This window comes from Triticum aestivum, chromosome 4B (genome assembly GCF_018294505.1).
Source record: "Triticum aestivum cultivar Chinese Spring chromosome 4B, IWGSC CS RefSeq v2.1, whole genome shotgun sequence".
NCBI classification, from domain to species: Eukaryota; Viridiplantae; Streptophyta; class Magnoliopsida; order Poales; family Poaceae; genus Triticum; species Triticum aestivum.
The window spans coordinates 246,751,769-246,767,795 of record NC_057804.1 but is presented as its reverse complement, the minus strand read 5'-3'; positions in this window follow the sequence as shown (position 1 = coordinate 246,767,795).

The following is a 16,027-nucleotide window of genomic DNA, read 5'->3' as shown; positions in this document are numbered from 1 at the left end:
TCCTCGCGAGACAATCCACCACAAACCAGGAGTAGGGTTTTACACCGCAAGGTGGCCTGAACCTGGGTAAACTATTGTGTCCACTTCTTCCCGCTTGCTCGAACCCGACGAGGCCAAGCCATCAGGCAATGAACTTGGGGCTGCAGCCGGGCTAGATCCTTCATACACGCCCCGGAGTTCAATCCTTGTTCGGTTCCCGGTCCCATTTCTGTAATTTGGCGCGCTAAGTAGGGGGCTGTCGAAGTTCTCTCCTCTGCTTCACCTCATCCCATGGCTGATGCCCTCGAGTTCGACCAAGCATTGGGCTAATCATGTCGCACGAACGGTGCCTATGGGTCGTGGTGTTCCTCGCTCTGCTTCTCCCGTGGCTAATGCTATCACCGACCCCGCTGCTCATGAGCAGCAAGACTCTTTGCTACCGTCCTCCGTGCAGCGTGATGGCTGCACCACCACGCCTTCCCTCACACCCATCACGGCTTCATCCTCCTACATTCGTCGTGGGCCAACGAACGCGCAAGCCGCGCTCCTCGTGCATGTGAGTTATTGCGCTACCGCCCTGCCAACGAGGGCTACGATGGCTTGCTTGTTCACATCACTAAGCTCATCAACGCCGATGGTGAGGCCCCAGTGCCCTCCCACTAGCTCCGTCCCCCACCTCTAGTGTGGGCTACGTGGCTCATGGCACGCCTCGACCTCCTCCTTTGTGCAGTGCTGACACCGTGCCCAGGCGCGATGTGCATCCGTGCGACCTGCCGCATGGAGCGCCGGTGCTGGCCCGGGATAAGGCCAGCTGCCATGTGGTGCAGCACCCGCTGTACAACACATGTGCATTCCCCGCACCGCCACGCCAGTACCCAGACCAGGCAGCTTTGGTGGTCACAACACATGGGCATCAGGACCATGCTCCCCTCGCATGAGCTGCACCCGTGAGCGTGGCGGCCTGTCGTGCCTTCACCCGTGAGCTCTGCTGCATCGTTTGGCCCGGCAAGTTCAAGCTAGACCTTCCCCCGCGCTATGACGGCACCCCGAACCCTGTGGAATGGTGACGACAAGGTCATGGCGAACTGGTTAGCCGTGGCTCTCAAAGACGGCACGCGTTCTTGGCTCTTGCACCTCCCGGAGGGATCGATCTCCTCTTGGGATGAGCTCCGCGAGTGGTCATCGCCAACTTTCAAGGAACCCGTGACAGTACCCTTACGATCTACGACCTGTGGTACGTGAAGCAACAGCCGGGTGAGACCCTCTACAAGTACATTCAACGCTTCACCAATGTTCGCCTCAAGATCCCGAAAGACTTGGACAAAGCCATCATCTCGGTGTTCATGGAGGGCGTCACAGACGCCAAGATGAGCGAGGAGCTCACCATCCACGATGACCTGTGCACGGCCATGGAGATGTTCAACCTGGCGCATAGATGCGCTAGGGCTGAAGAGGGCCGCCTCTCCCTCCTCAAGCAGCCTAACGTCGACCCTGAAGACAAGAAGGCCAAGGCCAAGGAAGTGAAGCGCAAGGGCCCCACTATGCTAGCTGAAGAGCTCGACATCAAGTGCGGCCACAACCATGACGAGCCTGCCAAGGATAGCCGCCCATTCTGTGTCATCGACAACGTGCACACCCATAACACCGACGATTGCCAGGAGCTCAGGTCGCTCCTGGATGAGCACCTAGGCCGCCGCCCCGAGCACAGCGACTGTGGCTTCTGCCGTGGAGGAGCCCATGGTGGAGGCCACTGGGTAAACCGCAACCCTCGTCAGGGCTGGCATGCCCAGCCTGGCGAGGATGGTTGAGATGATCAGCCTCACGACGGCCCCTAACGTGATCAGCCTCGTGAGGCTCATCCTCAGGGCAACATCGGCCCCCCTCCTGTACCGCTACCACCAAGGAGGAACGACGACAACCCTTAGGACGATGGGGCTGGGGGCTTTCAGGAACCTCGCGTGATTGCCTGCATCCTCGGCGGTGCCCAAGCACGCACCTCAAACCACTGTCAGATTTCAGGTTCCGCAAACCCTTGATTGGTTCGAACTCTGGGGTGCATGTGGAGATCTCAACCTACCCAACCTGCCTACTTGTGATCCTCACATCCTAGTGCATCGGGATCAAAGGGACAGAGAGACACAACAGTTTATCCTAGTTCGGACCACCTTGCTGTGTAATGCCCTACTCTAGCTTTGTGGTGGATTGCCCCGAGGGGCAGAGGATGAACTAGTAGAGTAGATGAACAGCCTCAGGAGGTGAGGTGTTCTTGAGCTCGAGTGAGCTGGCGAAGGAGGAGTGGCTTCGCTTCATGTGGATCTTCCCCCCTTCTATGGTGGTGGCTAAATCCTATGTATAGTGGCCTTGGTCCTCTTCCCAAATGTTGGCGGGAAGGGATCCCACAACGGCCAGATTTGAAGGGGGACAAGAAGTACATCCTATCCCGAGTAAAGTGGTCTTCGCCTGCAAAAGCCTCTGGTCATTATGCTATGGTGGGCTCGGCGATGACCTCTGTCCTGCCGTCCTCGCGGTCTTGGTCTTGTTCCACCAGAATGGAAACCTTTGGCTGATTCGACGGGACTCCACGCCTGCTGCTTGCCTCCTTTGCACCCACTGGCACCCGCCTGGCCTTGGTCGTCATGGATCACGTCAGCTGAGCCTTGTCAGGTGCACCTTGCATAGAAGTCTCAACTCCTCGGGAGCCAGCCTGAGGAGGCCAACCCCCTTGGAGGTCTTGGCGTTGCCCGCCTCGCGAGGGTCTTGAGTTGTTGATGCTGAAGTTGGTTCCATACCATGCCGTCGATGGAGCCATGCAGTGGGCCGCAGGCAGGCAATGCGCGTACCCCCATATGCAGAATGCGGACAGTAGCCTCCGGGCCCAAGGCGGGCTTTGACTTGACTTCTAGGCGAAGCCAAAGGGCAAGTGCGGAGCGCCGTGGGCCCTAACCGCCTATGGCCTTGGATGACACCTCGCGGTTGATGGGACATGGGCGTCTCCACTTCCCCATGTTGCCTCGGCATCTATTTGACTTGACGGGTCGATGCTGCATGCAGAAGATCATCATCGCGCGAGGTCATGGAGGCCGGCGGTTGGCCTCCCTCCGTCTACAAATGAGGGGAGGGGAAGAGCCCCCTCGCACATCTCTTCCTCCGTCTTCTTGCTGCTCGGCCCCTTTCCTTATCCATCTTGTTGTAGCACCCATGGCACCGACGAGGAGGTTCTAGGCTACTGAGAAGGGGAACGCCCCCAAGGAGGGCCCGCTTCTCCGCCACCCAAGGGGGCCGCAGCCTTCCCCGCAAGTATACCGCGACCCCGGCGGTGGCTCCCAGGGGGCGCGGGCGCGTTTCTTCAGGGGCCGGCATCTCCCTTGGCGCTTGTGGCGGAGCTTCTTCTCGCGGCGGGGGCCACCGGTCCGGCGGCAGCCCCCACGACGAGGGAAGGTGCGCTGTGGTTGCTCGCCCTCCTTGACCGTGCCTCTCTTTGATGGACGTGCTCCCGGAGTTTTTGGTGTGGTTGGAGAGGCCCGCCGGCACATCGTTCCGGCTTCAGCGCTTCTTCTTCGATGAGCTGCCATCCTCGAGGCTCGATGGCCTCTAGCTGCAGGCCGGCGGCTGCTGCAGCAGGGCTTCTTGAGGTCGCCGCCACAGGTAGCATGGTCCTGACCCGCGGCTAGCAGGAATTTGCCATTCACAAGGCCTGAGCGGGAGGTGCACCCTCCACTTGAAGTACGATGGCCTGGCGAACCTCTACGTGAGGGTGTTCAAGGAGGATGGCCGCCGCGTGGGGTGTTGCCCAGAAGACGGCAGTGACGATGAGCTTGGCCTTGAAGTCGGCCGCGCTGGCGACGAGGGTGAGCTTGGTGTTGACGACGTCCACTCCTCCTCCCGCAACGGTAACTCTTCCTTGGATGAGAGCTCGAGCAGCGGTGGCCACGACCAACCTCCGGGCCATCAAGCTCGGATCGAGGGTGGCGGTGGGTCGTCTTGCCGCCATGCCCCGGTGAAGCTGGAGGGGAGCCCGTCCTAAGCTTGGGGCTGCCGAACTTGGACTCGAGGCCTGCCGAGGCCTCAGGCCGCTTGAGGGTGAACTGGTGGAGCGCCAGGGGCACCGTGAGGTGCTGCTTGAGGATCCGGCGCTAGCGCTGGATCCTCACGGCCTTGGGCCACTTCTATTTAACCTTTCCTTTCTTCTGGAATTAGAAAAGGTTGGGTACCCCGCTGGGGTGTGAAAAGAACTATGGCAGCTATGCCCTTTTATGCAATGCTTATTATCTTAATGTTTGTCAGGACCCCGACTCAATGCCACACCGATCTAGCATGTAACACCTCATATCACTTTGCGGCCTCATGCACGGTATTCCCACATGTGTCGCCTTACCAGGCCCGGGACCGTTTGCGCCTTTTGGCACACATACATGATAGTGTCGCTAGCATCCATATGACAAGGAGCCCGGGCTGACATGGCTAGTCGTGAACCCAAAGTGGCACTAACTTACAGGGACAGGCATACATGACCGAGCAATGAAGGTGTCGGTCATCAGCGAGTGAATCCGGGCTGTAGCAACTGGGCTAGCAGGACTCCGGTAAATCGGGCTGTAGCAGGCTAACATGACTCCGGTAGACACCGCGTGACATTTCCCCGAAGGGACAGACACAGGAACGAAGAAGGACACATGTCGGCCAGCCTAAGTGTTCCGGAGCAGTAGCAAGCTACCAAGGCTCAGTGGAAGCACTAGGACACATTTCCTGGTAAGAGAGGCTACCAAGGATAAACAACTAGTTAGTCAGATCCCACACATACCAAGCATTTCAATAACATTCACACAATATGCTCGATATGTGCAAATACAACATGGCATCACAACATGACTCTACAACTCAAGTATTTATTCAATAGGCTCTGAGGAGTGAGATATTACAAACATGTGTCTCACGACCCAACATTCAGAGCATACAAGTCAAAGCACATGCCGAAGCTTAAAATGTCTGAGTACAGACATCTACAAATGAAAAAGGCTGATAAGTCTGACTATCTACCAGATCCTTCTGAGGGCACAAGATCATAGCTGAGGTAACAAGCTAAACGTCGAAGTCCAAGCGGAACTACTAGTGAGACTGAAGTCTCTCTGCAAAAACATAAAATAGGCAAACGCCAGATAGACTTACATCAGAACTATCTACATATGCATCATTGTCAATAAAAGGGATGGTGGGGTTTAACTGCAGCAAGCCAGCTTTGACTCGGTGGCTATCTTGAACTACGACTGCAATGTAACTCTGTTGAGGTGGCGTACACGAGTCCACATATTCACGAACCAATACACCACTATGGATCCGCTCCCGTCTCCCTACGAGAACGCCATCCATAGCACTCACGCTTATCTTGCGTATTTTAGAGTATCCACTTTCACTTGTCTATGAATTGTATAGGCAACCCAGAGGTCCTTTACCGCGGATGCGGCTATTCGAATAGATGATGTTAACCCTGCAGGGGTGTACTTCTTCACACACAGTCTTGCCACTTACCGCCATGTACACGTCATGTATCTCGACAACCTTCAAGCGGAAGCCTGCGTGGGTGTCGGCCACGGCCTACCTAAACACTCAAGTCTCTAGTCCAGGTTTATCGCCTATTCAGGTTCCATCCGCAGGGAGTCCGTCCGAGGTTTCCACATACGGCCCCGAACAATGTGTATAGGGTTTCGCGACACCAAGCAGGCGCCCGGCATACCCGACCACGTGCCTACCGCATCATATCCCACCCCTCGGGTCAGCGCTGCCCACGGCCTCCAACATACTACAAATACCAGAAACTACTTGCAACTCCTGGACAGAGGACAAGGGTGGTTAAGAAGCCGAGAGGGTCAATTAAGGATCCCAATGAGTAGTAGTAGCTGTTCATGGATCACAAACATAGAACTCAGTTCCTGAGGACGGCTTCAATTAGACAACCCACCATGTACTCCTACATGGCCTCTCATCGCTACCTTTACCAAATCGTGTTCACACACTTAGCTCACACACAGTAGGACATGTTCATCACTGTTCCAATTCATCCCCGATGAATCAGACCTGACACAACTCTAAGCATAGCAGGAATGACAAACAAGCATGAATGAGTAGGCACATCAGGTCTCAAACAACCCCTACTCATGCTAGTGGGTTTCATCTATTTACTGTGGCAATGACAGGTCATGCAGAGGATAAAGGGGTTCAACTACCGCAGCAAGTAATAGTTGTCCCATTGTTATCCTAATGCAGTAAAATAGAGTAGAAGCAAGAGAGTGGGATTGTATCAGAATGAACAAGGAGGTTTTGCTTTCCTGGCACTTCTGAAGAGAGTATACTTCTTCATCGGTGTCATCAAACTCATCGTTGGAACCACGTCTATCGAGAGGGGACAAACACCGGCAAACAAGGAAGAACACAATCAACGCAATGCACAATATGATGCATGATCAAGACATGGCAATATGCTGTGGTTTGAGCTAATGCAACTAGCAGCAGGTTAAATGGAGTTGGTTTGAATCTAAGATTCAAATTCAAACTCCATATATGACATTTCAAATGCCATTATATCTAATTGTCATATACAGTAGCTTTAGGTTGCTCAAACATACATGAAAATGCCATAAACAGATTCTTTGGATTTTTCAAATAATTTTTCATATATAATTTGTTTCATTTGCACTTATGGTTGATTTTATTTGATTTTTAGAAGCTTTGGATATTTTCTGAAAAATAAATAAATCATTTAGATTTATTTAAATTCCAGAAAAGCTTTACTGCGTCAGCATTGCGCAAGGCTGATGTTAGGAGGTCAACTGGTCCTTCCAGGTCAAACCTGACCAGTGGGGGCCACTAGTCAGTGACTAACCTAACTAACCAAGTTAATTAACATTAATATAATCCTAACCTAGGTTAGTTAAGGGCCTGAGGCCACATGTCAGTGACACAGAGTTAGTTAACAAGGTGATTAACCCCTAACAGTGGTGCTTAGCACTAATTAAAACTTAAAGTAATTAAGTTAGGGGCCGGCCCCACATGTCATTGACTCAGATGGGGTCCAGCCGGGGTCAAAGTGGGTTAAACCCACCAGCGACTTGACACCGGTGAGGCCAGAAATGGCGGAGGGCTCGTGATTGCTCCTCCGGCGTCGAAAAGAGCAGAGGAGAGCATCTACGCGGAGCTGGAGAACGCGTGCATCCAACGGTGCAAGCAGCCCCTGCTGGAGCGGCCGGAAACGATGACGGCGTCGAGGTTAGCGGTGACCGGAGCTCGAGCGTGGACGGATTCGTCGCTACGGTGAGCAAGGCGTGCGTTGCTTGGCATCTACAGCGTCTGAACGTGCTAACCAGGTTGTGGGGCATGGTAGCATGACCAAACGGTCACCAGACTGACCCCGGTGACGAGCTCGGGCGGAGGTGAGCTTCGGCCTTGATGACCACGACGGCTATGGTGTGCAAAAGGACGGAGCATTAGGGGGAAAATGACCGGAGACTCACAGCGCATCGATTGAAGTACTCGTTGGGCTCGGGGAAGGCCTGCAGACGACGGAGCAATGATGGGGATTGCCGGATCCCGCGGAAGAAGACGGCAGCGTTCAGGATGAAGCAGGGCTTCCTGACCCGTGCGGCTCGGAGAGGAGTAGGGCAACGGGGTGGTTCTTTTATACACAACGGAGAGATTGGGTAGTGGCTTTGGCCGCAGCGAATGGCGTCGGTGGCAGTGGGCATGCTCGGCCATGGGGAGGGAAAGCAGAGGAGCGAGGGGGAGAGAGAACCAGAGAGCGAGAGAGGGGCAGAGAGGTGCGTGGCATCTCCAGGGTGACGTCGGGGAGGCGGCATCAACTAGGAGGTGGCGCGTTCGTGCTAGCGCGTGTCGGGCACACGCCCTCCTCCCTACTGGCAGGAGGTTGAAGACGGTGGCGGCTGCGGTGGGCTGGGCCGCTGGAGTTGGGCCAGGTGGGTGCTAGGTGAGCGCCAGGTACTTTCTCTCTCTCTCTCTCTCCTTTATTTCTTTTTTTCTATTTATTTTTCTCTGTTTTGATTTAGCTTGAAAACTAAACCATTTGATAAAATGCTGAAAATAATTGTGGGCACTTGAAATTATTTACAATAGCCCTCAAATACTTCCAGAATTATTTGGACATGTAAATAATATTTATAGTATTTAAATGTCCAAATTCAAGTACTTATGAATTAATTCAATAACCCAGAGTGTCCTAGAAAAATGTGAACCATTTTTGTCAGAGGTTCTAGACCAAGGCAAAGATGATGAACATATTTGAAGGGCATTTCAGGTTCATTGAAGAAGTATTTTAGTAACCCTAGTTGGATTAAGTGGTGCTGGGGGTTTCTACCATCCCCATTTCAACTTTAATTGAAACTTAAACATGATGCAATACAAGATGCTAGAACTAAGAATTACTAGAACTAGGGATGTGACAACTCACCCCCACTAAACAAGAATCTCGTCCCGAGATTCAAGCGTAGGGTAAGATGAAGGGGGAATGCAAACTAACACAATCTTCACGATCCAGGGTGCACTTCAAATGAACGTTGATCCGATCACCATCCTTGTCTTGATGTCTTGCTCTGAGAACTCCAACCAACATGGCAACAAAAGGAAAAGGAAACCTCTAGAAGGATCGATCTCCTCGAAGATCGAACAACTCAGGATCAACTCATGGAGTGAGACACAGAAACATCTCTCGAGCTGAGATACGAGGCACACATCCAAAGGAATGGAGTGGAACAGATGACGAAAGTTCACTAGGTAGGCAACAATTCCACACTTAAGAAGGTGGTGAACGGTTGTCAACGTAGCGAGGAGTTGAGTTGCCGTGACACCAAAACAAGACATCCTGGAGGAGGGTGACCCGTAGAATCATCCCTTAAGTGGCAAAAAGAATTACCTTTGATATAGAGATCATTGAGACTCTTTATATCAGCCTAAGGCAAATCACAGCAATCGTTTGACGGAGTGCGAAGGAATGGCATGCCAGACTAGAATGGATGATGTGGATTACCTTGTTGAAGAAACACAATGGATGATTTTGCCTATCATCGGAGATGGATGGAACCCATGGTAGAACCACTTGGAAATGATCCTGATCAGTGATTACTGAGAAAGGTAGTCCATGGTAGGGTGGCACAAAGGCGGTGCCAGCTGGGAACAAAATACAAATGCTGGGAATGATTCTTGTAACTGGGGAGAAAATCAACAGTAGAGAGTGAGTCCACTGTTTGAGAAGTTATAGCATAACCGAGGAAAGGGGACAATTCCAGTTAGTACCGATGATAACACCCAGTGCTTGTGTGTGCTCTCAAGAACTTGAGCATTTCCATATTCATCAAGGTTTTACCAATATCCGTGTCAAGTATCCTGGCTACACAACATACTACTATGATGAATAGTGATGGACGATGCAGATGCAAAGGAAGATAACACCTTCTCAGATTTCACCTTAGCGAGGCCAAGGAACAAAATCTGGATGATCGACCGAGAGACATTTAGCACTGCGCTTCTAATGTTCTCCTTGATGTGCTAGTGTAACCCATTTATTAACATGGTTTGGTATCTAGAACATCAAGTAACAGGTCAGACTTCGGAAACATAAGAATCCATAAGGATTAACTACAGAGGTAAATCCTACGAAATCCTCATGGGAAGGTGGCCAACTTCCTCAATCGAAATACTACAATAATAGGTCTTCCGGCTGGGTGTGTTGGCCACGACATCCACCTTACCGGTTATCGAGAGACCAATATTATAGCTCTTGGAAAATGCTCCAACCATCATATCTGCTTGAGATTCAGATCTGGTTGGTGTCAGGATATTCCAGACTCATCGAGTCTAGAAACAAAAATGAAAATATGCAACACGAATCAATGAGACGACGTTGTGAGATTCTCGGGAAATGGACTACGATAGTAAGCTCCAAAACATGAGCTGGTTCTACTACGAACATGTGAACACGTTGTCCCAGACAAGCATGGCCACGTAGTAGTCTTATAATAAAACACTACCGAGTTCAGGTGGGGAACCATCAACAAGGATAGTGAAGTCCTAACGTAAGTCACGATTCTTAAGAAGGAACTTCTTCTCCTTGAATAAATCAATCAGTGGCTTGGTGTGCTAGGGATACATATAGAATGGGGGTTGCAAGTCTCCAAACCACAGAATACTTTGCATGTATGCATGACTGATTTGGAATGATTCCAAAGGAAGCAACATTGACTTTCTCAAAGTCATGGTGACAACTTGCATCAAATGCACATGAGTTAGGGAAATCACTTCTTTCGTCCGGGCATATGCTTCATGAACTAGCATGAAGAAATGCTTTCAAAAGTTTCCAACGCTAGCTAGATGTTGAGCACGGATCATGGATGAGACAAAATGCTGCTGATGGGCTCAACAACAAGTCATCGAGATTTCCATATAGATGGAATTCCACAATTATGTGAACAAGTGATAGCATTGGTCAGAACAAAAGATATAATGGTGTATGCTCGAGGGATCAACCACGGGTAAGACAACATTATGAACATCGTTGGTTCTGATTTGATTTGATGATAGCCCACATGCAAATCAAAGGTTTGGGTAGGACAGTAGATCTAGCAATTCACCACGAGGATCAATCAATGAAGATATCATCTTTCTTCAACACATACACACAAAGATATCCCTTTGGAATGAACTGTGTCGGACAAGCTTTCATCTTCCAACTCTCCAAGTTGTTGTTTAGCTTAACCAACTAGCTTAGGATATCCGACACAGATTCTTAGAGAAAGGGTGGTTTACAAGATAACCAACTTGATCACGAACTCAATATAGCGGTCAGGTGACAACCTGGTAATGCTTCTGAGAAGATTTTCGGAAAATCACAAACCACCGATATGTTGCTAAGCTCGAGAACAATCTTGCTTTTCAGGGCAAGACGATATGATCAAAAGAGCGAGGGATTGACACAATCCTAACTCATTGATCGAAGAGTGCACCAGGAAATAAGGACTAGGTAGCACGATCGGTCTTAGAATGATAACTCAATAGCTAACATACTAAGGGTGAAATTAGAGTCCTTTGCGTATCGAGAAACACGGTTGCTAGGAGTATTGATTTCACACATAACAGTTCACTTGTCGGCATTCCGGTTGCGACAACACAGGACCGAGGAATGAATAGTGATGGCGAGACTATCACTAAATTGAGAATTAGTATGAGTTGGTACAATTCTCATGACATTCTTGATATAAAGATGGTAATACTCCAAGGTAGAATAGAACAAAAGCTGGATTGGCATTTTGATCTGCAAAGTGCAACTACTTTGACCAAATCCTAGAAATGGATAAGATACTGGAGTTTGTTTATCCTAGTAATTCTGGAATAGAATGGCTCTATGGACCACAAGAATAATAGGTGTCGATGAACACGAGTGCACAACTACTCATGACTATCAATTGATAGACGAGGTCAGAATACAACTAAGGTGGAACAACTAATGGAACGTATAACTTTCTGAGTTCTGGATGCATAGATTAGTATGTCAAACAGGTTCAACACATTTCTTCTAGATAACATATGCGGAGAAGGTAGAACTGGTAGAGTGACGTCATATCATCGACAACTCATCAAGAGCACTCTGATTGTGATCTTTTGGTTCAAAGAACTTCTGCCATAAATGGTTCATAGTATTTGGAAGAAGGAAATACCACGGACCTCAAATACTAATGCAAAGGTTACTAATATCCTAAAGAAGCTAGCAACACTATCAACATGAGGTAAGTAGGGTAATCTCGGGTTCAAAAACCCAGGAGTAGAATGACTACTAACTAAGTGGCATCATGGGATGCTTTCGAGAATGAAGGCCAGAATCATCACACTGGGAACACAAAACATGGCTAGATTACTAAATGATCCCCTAGACACCTAGGGTCATAATAATAGATCTAACATATATGTCAAGGCAATAGAGTACCTCAACTGAGTAACTAGTGTGAATAACCTGGCCTAAAAGAACATCGAAACCAGAGGAAAGGATTTTCAAATGCATTAGACTATTTAGAAACCTGGGATGACTCGGATAGCATAACGGCTGTAAAGGCTCAAAAGAATTTGAGACATACTACAAAAATGGTGGCATAACCATTCAGAAGCACAATATCAAGGTTTCAAGATCAATGGTTAACATACGGAGGTAGAAACTGAAATGAGGCTTAAATCCAACAATCTTATGAGTCTACTGATTAGTAACCTGTGATCCTGATAGAAAGAAGAGAAAGCCTAGATCCTTAACCGCGTAGGAAAGATAGGATGACTCAGATCAGAAGGGCATAAGGTATAAGGAGTAAAAAGAGCCTTACGTTACATCCCATAATCAGTTTCCCTACATATAACTAAAGCATTTCTAGACTCAACTTCGACCAGTTTGGCTTGGTAGTTCTACAGGCAGTCAAGCTCTGATACCAAAGCTGTCAGGACCCCGACTCAACGCCACACTGATCTAGCATGTAACACCACATATCACTTTGCAGCCTCATGCACGGTATTCGCATGGGTGTCGCCTTACCAGGCCCAGGACCGTTTGCGCCTTTTGGCACACGTACATGATAGTGTCGCTAGCATCCATATGACAAGGAGCCTGGTCTGACATGGCTAGTCGTGAACCCAAAGTGGCACTAACCTACAGGGACATGCATACATGACCCAGCAACGAACGTGTCGGTCATCAACGAGTGAATCCGGGCTGTAGCAACTGGGCTAGCAGGACTCCGGTAAACCAGGCTGTAGCAGGCTAACAGGACTCCGGTAGACACCGCGTGACATTTCCCCGAAGGGCCAGACACAGGAATGAAGAGGGACACATGCCGGCCAGCCTAAGTGTTCCGGAGCATTAGCAAGCTACCAAGGCTCAGTGGAAGAACTAGGAGACATTTCCCGGTAAGAGAGGCTACCAAGGATAAACAACTAGTTAGTCAGATCCCACACATACCAAGAATTTCAATAACATACACACAATATGCTCGGTATGTGCAAATACAACATGGCATCACAACATGACTCTACAACTCAACTATTTATTCAATAGGCTCCGAGGAGCGAGATATTACAAACATGGGTCTCACGACCCAACATTCAGAGCATACAAGTCAAAGCACATGCGAAAGCTTAACATGTCTGAGTACAGACATCTACAAATGAAAAAGGCTGAGAAGCCTGACTATCTACCAGATCCTGCTGAGCGCACAAGATCGTAGCTGAGGTAACAAGCTAAACATTGAAGTCCAAGCGGAACTACTAGTGAGACTAAAGTCTCTCTGCAAAAACATAAAATAGGCAAACGTGAGTACAAATGTACCCAGCAAGACTTACATCAGAACTATCTACATATGCATCATTGTCAACAAAGGGGATGTTGGGGTTTAACTGCAGCAAGCTAGCTTTGACTCGGTGGCTATCCCGAACTACGACCACAATGTAACTCTGTTGAGGTGGCGTACACGAGTCCACATATTCACCAACCAATACACCATTATGGATCCGCTCCCGTCTCCCTACGAGAACGCCATCCATAGCACTCACACTTATCTTGCGTATTTTAGATTATCCACTTTCACTTGTCTATGATTTGTATAGGCAACCCAAAGGTCCTTTACCGCGAACGCGGCTATTCGAATAGATGATGTTAACCCTGCAGGGGTGTACACACTCTTGCCACTTACCGCCATGTACACATCATGTATCTCGGCAACCTTCAAGCAGAAGCCTGGCGCGGGTGTCGGCCACGGCCTACCTAAACACTCAAGTATCTAGTCCAGGTTTATCGCCTATTCAGGTTCCATCCGCAGGGTGTCCGACTGAGGTTTCCACATACGGCCCCGAACGATGTGTACAGGGTTCTGCGACACCAAACGGGCGCCCGCCATACCCGGGCACGTGCCTACCGCATCACAGCCCAACCCTCGGGTCAGCGCTGCCGATGGCCTCCAGCATACTACAAACACCAGAAACTACTTGCAACTCCTGGACAGAGGACAAGGGTGGTTAAGAAGCCGAGAGGGTCAATTAAGGATCCCAATGAGTGGTAGTAGTTGTTCATGGATCACAAACACAGAACTCAGTTCCTGAGGACGGCTTCAATGAGACAACCCACCATGTACTCCTACATGGCCTCTCATCGCTACCTTTACCAAATCGTGTTCACACACTTAGCTCACACATAGTAGGACATGTTCATCACTATTCCAATTCATCCCCGATGAATCAGACCTAACACAACTCTAAGCATAGCAGGCAGGACAAACAAGCATGAATGAGTAGGCACATCAGGGCTCAAACAACTCCTACTCATGCTAGTGGGTTTCATCTATTTACTGTGGCAATGACAGGTCATGCAGAGGATAACGGGGTTCAACTACAGCAGCAAGTAACAGTTGTACCGTTGTTGTCCTAATGTAGTAAAATAGAACAGGAATGAGAGAGTGGGATTGTATCGGAATGAACAAGGAAGTTTTTCTTGCCGGGCACTTCTGAAGATAGTATAGTTCTTCATCGGTGTCATCGAACTCATCGTTGGAACCACGTTTATCGAGAGGGGACAAACATTGGCAAACAAGGAAGAACAAAATCAATGCAATGCACAATATGATGCATGATCATGACATGGCAATATGCTGTGGTTTGAGCTAATGCAACTAGCAACAGTTTAAATGGAGTTGGTTTGAATCTAAGATTCAAATTCAAATTCCATATATGACATTTCAAATGCCATTAAATCAAATTTTCATATACAGTAGCATTAGGTTGCTCAAACATGCACGAAAATGCCATAAACAGATTCTTTGGATTTTTTTGATAATTTTTCATATATAACTTGTTTCATTTGGAGTTACGGTTGATTTTCTATGTTTTTTAGAAGTTTTGGATATTTTCTGAAAATAAATAAATCATTTAGATTTATTTAAATTATAGAAAATCTTTACTGCATCAGCATTGCGCAAGGCTAATGTTAGCAGGTCAACTGGGCCGGCCAGGTCAAACCTGACCAGTGGGGGCCACTGGTCAGTGACTAACCTAACTAACCAAGTTAATTAACATTAATCTAATCCTAACCTAGATTAGTTAAGGACCTGGGGCCACATGTCAGTGACACAGAGTTAGTTAGCATGGTGATTAACCCCTAATAGTGGTGCTTAGCACTAACTAAAACTTAAACTAATTCAGTTAGGGGCTGGCCCCACATGTCATTGACTCAGGTGGGGTCCAGCCGGGGTCAAAGTGGGTCAAACCCATCGGCGACTTGACGCTGGCGAGGCCAGAAACGAGAGGAGGAGAGCATCTACGCGGAGCTGGAGAACACGTGCATCCAACGGTGCAAGCAGCACCTGTTGGGGCGGCCGGAAACGACGACGGCCTCGAGGTCAGCGGTGACCGGAACTCGGGCGTGGACGGATTCGTCGCTATGGTGAGCAAGGCGTGCTTTGCTTGGCATCTACGGCGTCTGAACGTGCTAACAAGGCTGTTGGGCATGCTAGCATGACCAAAGGGTCACCGGACTGACGCCGGCGACGAACTCGGGCGGAGGTGAGCTTGGGCCTTGATGAACACGACGTCAACGTTGTGCAAAAGGACGAGGTGTTAGGGGGAAAATGACCGGAGGATCACAGCGTGTCGCTTGAAGTACTCGTCGGGCTCGGGGAAGGCCTGTAGACGATGGAGCGACGACGGGGATCGCCGGATCCCACGGAAGAAGATGGCGGCGTTCAGAATGAAGCAGGGCTTCCCAACCCGCGCGGCTCTGCGAGGAGGGGTAGGGCGACGGGGCGGTTCTTTTAGACACGACGGAGAGGCGGGGCAGTGGCTCTGGCCGCAGCGAATGGCGTCGGTGGCAGTGGGCATGCTCGGCCATGGGGGAGGGAAAGCAGAGGAGCGAGGGGGAGAGAGAACCAGAGAGCGAGAGAGGCGCAGAGAAGTGTGTGGCATCTGCAGGGCGACGTAGGGGAGGCGACAGCAAGCAGGAGGTGGCGCGCTCGTGCTGGCGCGCACCGGG